The sequence below is a fragment of the Zingiber officinale genome, chromosome 8A, assembly GCF_018446385.1.
Source record: "Zingiber officinale cultivar Zhangliang chromosome 8A, Zo_v1.1, whole genome shotgun sequence".
Classification (NCBI taxonomy): domain Eukaryota; kingdom Viridiplantae; phylum Streptophyta; class Magnoliopsida; order Zingiberales; family Zingiberaceae; genus Zingiber; species Zingiber officinale.
The window spans coordinates 75,096,198-75,104,599 of NC_056000.1; positions in this window are offsets into that span (position 1 = coordinate 75,096,198).

The following is an 8,402-nucleotide window of genomic DNA, read 5'->3' on the forward strand; positions in this document are numbered from 1 at the left end:
AGGTCTTTCACCTGGCTTCACTCACCAGGATTTCCTTCTGCCTAGCTTCACTCACTAGGTCTTTCACCTGGCTTCACTCACTAGGATTTCCTTCGGTCTTTCCAATCTGCCTGGCTTCACTCACCAGGACTTCCTTCTGCCTAGCTTCACTCACTAGGTCTTTCCAATTATCTGCCTGGCTTCACTCATCAGGACTTTCCAGTCAAGTATCCAGTCACTCTTGACCTACTTGACTCTTCTTCACAATCTCATCACATGAACAATTGCACCTGCAATCTCCATGTCTTGTTTCCATGTATTGTCAAACATTGAAACCCAAACATCAAGACTCAAGCTTGACTCAGTCCAAGCTCAGTCAACTTGGTCAACATTGACTTAGGGAATATTGCACCAACAATCTCCCCCTTTTGATGTTTGATAATACCATATTTAAGTTAGGCTAAACCCATAGCCTCAACTCCCTTCATGCCACTAGGCAGTGAAAGCGTAAGCTAAACCCTACATTCTCCCCCTAAAAGGGTAAACTCCCTCTTAGATAATGAAAGCCTAACTTAAACCCTTTCATTCTCCCCCTATTGGTACACATCAAAATAAACAAACTCTCCCCCTGAAGAGTTACCTAACGTTGTTCACAACTTCACTCGTTGCTCACAACCCAATAACGAAGGTCCCATACCCTTCATTTTCATTAAATGCTCATCCTTGAGCAAACACTACTTGAATAACGAAGACATCCACTCTCCATTATTTTCCAAATGCTCAACCTTGAGCATATTCGCTAAAGAAGGTTAACCACCTTCCAAGGTGTGTGAAAATTGAATTTTCATGTCTTTAAAGAATAACTCCCTCTAAAGACATGCACGAAACTTCTGTCATTGCACCAACAATGACTTGAAATCCCTAAACCTTTAGGAAACCCAAAATTAGAACTTTTGAGCTTCATAAATTCAATAATGAAACCAAACCTCAATCTAAACTTCGACTTAGTTTTCCTTAATCAATCCATCCTTGTTTTCATCATGAAAACTCCCCTTAAATGTGTATAAATATGGTTTGAGGGGTTAGGAATGGTTACCTAGACTAAAGATGGTCCAAAATGCTGAAATCAGGCTTTACCATCCAAAATCAGCATTCCCAATCGATTGGCGTTGGGTCATAATCGATTGAACCAGCTTGAATCAATCCATTAATCGATTCAAGAGGGCTGGATCGATCGGTGGATCGATCCAGGAAGCTTCTGTTCGTGAGAAGCTTGCTCTCAATCGATCGCCCGATTGATTGAGACCCTTCAATCAATCGGGTGATCGATTGAAGCTCTGAAAAAGCTGAAATTCCATTTCAGCCAATTTTAGAAATTCCCCAAAAATTCTACAAAATTCAAAAAATTATGAAAATTCATGTAGACATTTTTTAGGGCATATAGTATCATGAAAAAATAGTTTCCTAAGAAAATACCTCATATTTTCAAAGATTGACACAAACTTGAAAACTTGTAAACACTTTAGTGTTTTCTTCAAGTTTGTGCTCAACTATTCAATGATGATTACTATCAAAAGATAGCCTTCACCAAGGTTTTCCAAAAGCATTTTAAAATTATTTTCAAAACTAATATCCAACCATGTTCCTTGGGCTCAATGCACATGACTTGTACATTAGCTTTCTCAATGATTGGAAAACACATAATTATGTGTTTGATGAACTTAAAACTCATAAAAATGCACTAAACCAACATCTTGAGTTTTGTTCATCATCCTAACATCTCACTTATATTTAATGTGTACTAAACCACATACAAGTCACCTTATAGTCTTTAGTGAGATGTAAATCTTGGTTTTACCCTAATCTAGGGATCATGCATATCTACCTAGGCATTTTGAGGTTATGAACATCCACCAAGGATGTTACTTGTTAATAAATGACATCAGTCCTTAATTGTAAGGAATAAACTAATAAACATGATAATGTTATGACATACATCAAAGAAAAATAATTTTCAAAAGAAAATTTCCTATGACTATATGATATCTGTATGATATGACATGATATTTTTGTATTTTTCATAATAAGGTATGAATGCCAAAGAAAATAAATATGATGTCATGACATGTAAAAGGCAAACAATCATGACAAGTTTTAGCATAGATAAAATACCTAGATTACCTATCTAAGTATCCTAAAACCTTAGCTAAATTAAAGTTTAACCCTAGGTTGCCCAAAATTTTCCAAGAAAATGCCAAAATCCAATCTTGACATTCCTTTTGATTTTCCTAATTTTGTGCCGATTTAAATTAAGCATATTCCTTAAATTTTTGACACAAATTACTCTTTTAAAGAGCAACAATTTAAATTAAGACTTAGATTACCTTTCACTTCCCAATAAAATGCCAACATCCCAACTTGACATTTTTTTACACTTGATTTCTTGTGCCAATTAAAATTATATCCAAATCCTCAAATTATTGGCACATCTTACTCTTTCCAAGAGTAAGCATTTGAGTAAAGGCATAGATTGCCTTTAACTTTCTAAAAAAATGTCAAAATCCCAAATTGACATTTCTTTTACTCATATTTTGTTGTGCCATAAAAAATACATCAAACCTTCTCAACTCATAGCACATATTACTCCAATTAAGAGTAAATGATAATCCTTTTCATTTTCAAAGGTTAATAATAACCTTGAAAATGCTCCTTGAGTGTCAACTTCATCATGATTAGGCTAACTATCCTTTCAATTTGAGTTGAGACTCTCTAACCCATTTATGGGGTAGAGAAAATGCTCCTAGGAACCCAAAACCTATTGGTGCTCCTTGGATGCTCTAGGTACTCGCTAGGGATAACCTCCCTAGATACTTTCCTAGTGATTTTGTTTGGCTTCTTAGAAGCCTTGGTCACCTTTTCTAGGGCAACTCTAGGAATTCCTTCTCTAGTGACCTTGTTAGTGACTTTCTTGGACTTCTTAGAAGTCTTAATCACTTTTGTTGCAAAAATACTCTTAGGAATGACCTTCCTAGTATTTTTGACTTGACCATTTGGCCTAGACTCGGTTCTATAGCTATATGGAACCCTATGGTAAGAAATTACATTCTTCTTAGCCTTTGATTTGTATCCCAAACCTCTATGGCCATTGGATGAATTTTGTTGTCCTAAACCTAGGTTATGCTCATTTTGCCCTTTAAGGATATTTTCCATCCTTTTTAGGGTCTTTTCTAACTTATCAAGTCTTGACCTCAAGACTTGATTTTCCATCCTTAAGTTCTTAGCTTTAGGTTTTTCAATGAATTCATAAGCATTTTTATTTCTAGACCTATAACTAAAATTCTTAGTTTCCTTGTCTAGATTTTTATCTACATTTCTAAACCTAGGTGTGGTAGTTTTAGCATGTAGAGCCACATGTTTTTCTTTAAAGCTCTCATGCTTTCTATTCTTATGGTAAATAGCATTAAAATGATAAAAATTAGAACTAGCATGCATTTTACCATTATTCAAGGGAGTAGGCTCAATAAAAGATACCTTTCTTTTTACCTTGGAGGCTCCCCCTTGAGTTGTGCTTCCTCCATGAGCCTTGACCGCTTTCTTTCCCTTGGGGCATTGGCTCCTGTAATGTCCCTTTTGATTACAAGAGAAACACACAATGTGCTCGTTGCTCTTCTTTGTTGTGGGGACGATCTCCTTGGGCTTCTCCTTGCCCTTTGGTACCATTTGACTCTTTTTCTTGGCCAATTTAGGGCATTTGCTTTTATAATGCCCATGCTCCTTACACTCAAAACATATGATATGATTTTTATTTTTATTTGAAACATTTTTACCTTCATGTGTAGGGATGACATCTTCTCCTTTTGATCTGGAGGTAGAGGCTTCCTCTTGATCCGATAATGATGCTCCTCCAATAGATTCGACTCGACTTGTGGAGGTAGAAGCTTCTTCATCCTTTTCTTCTCTTGACCCGGATGTGGAGACTTCTCCTTCTTCTTGATCCGGTGTCCTCGAAAATTGCTCCCCCTCAATCCTAGAGGTGGAGGCTTCTTCATCTTCGTCTTATGTATGGAACAAGGAGTATGCCCTCTCCTTGCCCTCTTCATTGCATTCCTTTGAAGATGAAGCTTCTTGGACTTCTTCTTCGGAAGATGAGCATCTCTCACTTTCGGAATTCTCCTCCTCTTGATCTTGTTCCAATGAGTCACCCTCTTTGGATTTTTCTTGGATTGGTACAGTAGAGGGGATCTCATGAATCTTGGCCAATTTGCTCCATAGCTCTTTGGCATCTTCAAAATCTCCAATTTGCTCTAAGATGTTGCTCGGCAATAGATTGACCAAAATCTTGGTCACTCTATCATTGGCCTCACATCTTTGAATTTGGTCTTGGCTCCACTTGCTCCTCTTGAGAATTTTGCCCCTTGAATTCTTTGGAGCTTCGAAGCCTTCCATTAGAGAAAACTATTGCTCTATCTCCACCATTAAGAAATTCTCGATCCTTGATCTCCAAAGATCGAAGCTCATCATTGTGAATGGTGGAGGCACCCTTGTGTCGAATCCAAGACCATCTTGGAATTCCATTTGAAGTTGAGCTTGATGATGAAGTCTTTGACTTGATAGAATTTGCTCCAACTTCTACACCCTCTAGCTCTTTGCCCCTTCCGGTGATGATTCCGGTGAAAAGCGGCCTTGCTCTGATACCACTTGTTAAGACTGATTATGTAGCTAGAGGGGGGGGGGGGGTGAATAGCTCGGTGCGCTCGTCGTGCTCTTCGTTGCTTGTTTCTTCAAGATATGCAGCGGAAAATACAAAGAAACAAAATACACAACGCTAACAAGAGGATTTACTTGGTATCCACCTCACAAGAGGTGACTAATCCAAGGATTCACACACTCACGCACCCTCCACTATGAAAACACTCCTTTATGGTAACTACCAAAGGCGGAGAAGCCTTACGAGTTCACACTACAAGAAGAAAGGGAAAGGGAACAAAATACAAGCTAAAAGCTTACAAGTTAGCACAAGAAAACCCTAACCCTAGATTTCTTCTTCTCGCTGTAGATCCGCCTCTTGACTTGGAAGAACCTCCAAGAACTTCAAGAACTGGCGGTGAGAACTCTGTGGAGAAGATCTGTGCTTGTTGGAGAAGAAGCCGTAGAAGTTCTTCCAAGAAAACAGCTCGCCAACAGCTAAATATGACGCCAACGGTCGGATCCCAATCGATTGGATTGCTCCCAATCGATTGGGGAGGCTTTGGATCGATCGGATGATCGATCCAGAGCGCCTCTGTGCTCTTAGGAATGGCCTGGATCTATCGGCTGATCGATCCAGCCTTTATCGCACAGAATCGCGACCCCCAATCGATCCACTGATCGATCGGGGGCTCTGGATCGATCGACTGATCGATCCAGAGTTGTTCTGTGCGATCGTGCACTTCTCCCAATCGATCCATTGATCGATTGAGAGGAGGCTTGTCGCGAAGACTCACCCAATCGATCAGCCGATTGATTGGGCATGAGCCAATCGATCGGCTGATCGATCCAGCTCATGATTTCTCCCAAAATCAAGTCTAAAGTCCCTTAAACCAACATTCGGTCAACCATGACCTGTTGGTTCATCGTGCCTAGCATCCGGTCACCCTTGACCTGCTAGGACTTGCTCACCAAGTGTCCGGTCAATCCCTTTGACCCACTTGGACTTTCCTCCTCGTGCCAAGTATCCAGTCAATCCCTTTGACCTATTTGGACTTTCCTCCTCGTGCCAAGAATCAAGTCAATCCCTTTGACCTACTTGGACTTTCCACCTCGTGCCAAGTATCCGGTCAATCCCTTTGACCTACTTGGACTTCCTCCTCGTGCCTGGCTTCACTGACCAGGACTTCCTTCTGCCTAGCTTCGCTCACTAGGTCTTTCACCTAGCTTCACTCACCAGGACTTCCTTCTGCCTAGCTTCACTCACTAGGTCTTTCACCTAGCTTCACTCACCAGGATTTCCTTCTGCCTAGCTTCACTCATTAGGTCTTTCACCTGACTTCACTCACCAGGACTTCCTTCTGCCTAGCTTCACTCACTAGGTCTTTCCAATTATCTGCCTGGCTTCACTCACCAGGACTTTCCAGTCAAGTATCCAGTCACTCTTGACCTACTTGACTCTTCTTCACAATCTCATCACATGAACAATCGCACCTGCAATCTCCATGTCTTATTTCCATGTATTGTCAAACATCGAAACCCAAACATCAAGACTCGAGCTTGACTCAGTCCAAGCTCAGTCAACTTGGTCAACCTTGACCTAGGGAATATTGCACCAACAGAAAGATCATTTTAATTTGCAGGTCGTTATTCACCCCTTCCCTCTAGCAATCAAAACCGCTTTCACCAGACTAACATTTGATATCAAAGCTTGGACCACTCAGAAGGACTAACTGCCAACTAAGCAACTAGATCAAAAGGAAAGTTCGAGAGAAATTTTATTGCATGGAAAAGAAAAATGAATGTATTTTTTAAAATAGATTTTTGATATTATGTTATGTATAAAACATGGGTTCGAAGTGAATATGGAGTAGAAATCGATGAACAACGATGGAAAAAAAAGCAACAAAATAAGTTCATGGAAAATAGTAAGGCGGAGTTTCATCTTCTTAATGTGTTACTCGTACAAGAGCTAAACCAGATATGCCTCTACGACTCAACTAAAGATCTCTGGGAAAAATTCCTAGAACTCCACGAAAAAAATCTCAAAAATAAAACTGGCTAGAAGGGATTTGCTGAGCAATCAATTGACTCATCTCTGACTAGGGAAGGGAGAGATGATGCCACAACTACATGCAAAACTAGAAGAGATACTCACCAATTTCAACAACCTCGAAGAGAGGGTTTCAAATCGGGATGAACTTAGATATGCATTAAATGCATTTCCAAGAATCTAAGAGTGGATATTAATAGTAGTTTCTTATTACATTTCGAAGGACTTAGAGGTAAGTGTTTGTACAGTTAGCAATAACGGTCTAATCCAGGTTTTGATGAATGACAAAATAGGTTAAGTTAGTTTTGTTGCTGATCTAACACTCTGACCGAGGGTGTAGGAGAAGCCCAGACAGGTTGACGGGCTAACCTGATGTCTGACACGAAGCCCAGCTAGGTCAACAGGCCGACCAGATAGTTGGCATGAAGTCCAAACGGGTCGACGGGTTGACCGGACGTTTGGCACGAAGTCCAGCTAGGTCGACGGGCTGACCAGATAGCTGGCGAGAAGTCCAGACTGGTCGAAGAGCTGACCGAACATCTGCCAGGTAAGTGAAGGTAAGTCACTGGAGGGGAGTGACTGTGAGGACGTGTTCCCGGGAAGGGAACTTAGGTGCCGATCCGACTTAGAACCATTTCAGAACTCTAAGTCGAGATCTTGACTAGATTCCGGTCTCGGAGAGACGGAATCTAATTAATATTTTATTTAATGATAAACTGTGCTAACACTCTATTTTGTAGGATATATATTTACCTCGGACTAACGTTTTCTTGCAGGTAGGAAATCATTGGAAAACAGGGTCCGGGCGCCCGGGAGGTACCTAGGCACCGGGAGGTTCGGGCGCTCGGGAGGTACCCGGGCGCCCAGAGGCAAATTCTATCCCCAACGTCGCTGTGTCACATGGAGTTCGCTAGATGGCTCGGCTACGTCACTTCAGGGCACCCCGAAGGGCTGCGGGCGCCCTGAACCTCCTTTATAAGGAGGGTCAAGGCTGAAGCTCGAACAAGAGAACTCACAATATGCATTCTTGCGCTCCTACGACATTGCAACGCTACTCCGACAAAGTGCCTTTCCGTTTTCTTCTTTTATTTATTATTATTGTCAGATTTTATTTTAGCATTTCCTATACTTAGATTTGTAATAAGTTTTGAATTGCTAGTGAATTACCCATCGAAAGCACCCTTGTGTGCGGGCCTTGGAGTAGGAGTCGACACAGACTCCGAACCAAGTAAATTGAACTATATTAGCATTGTTTTTACTTTTCCGCTGCGCTTACTCGACGAAATTTTAAATCGATATTCACCCCCCCTCTATTGACTTTCACGATCCAACAAGTGGTATCAGAGCAGATACCGCTCTGATTTGGTGGAACCACCAATCAAGCAAAGGGGGTGTTTTTTTAAAGAAAAATTAGATATCGTTGATCTTTAAAATAAAACCTTACGCCTTTCATTTTTTTCCTCCAAAACTGATTTTGAAAAATACATCGTCATCTTTTCACCATTGCTTAGTATTGACAAAATATTACATTTTCAAAATTTTGAAATAATATTTTTTTATTTTTTATTAATATTTTATTATTTTTCTCGAAGTTAGTGCAATACTATATTTTTTTCCAGCACTGCTAATCCAAGACCAAGTCTTGACACCACTTTTTAGTTTTCCAACTTCAGCATTCAATGAT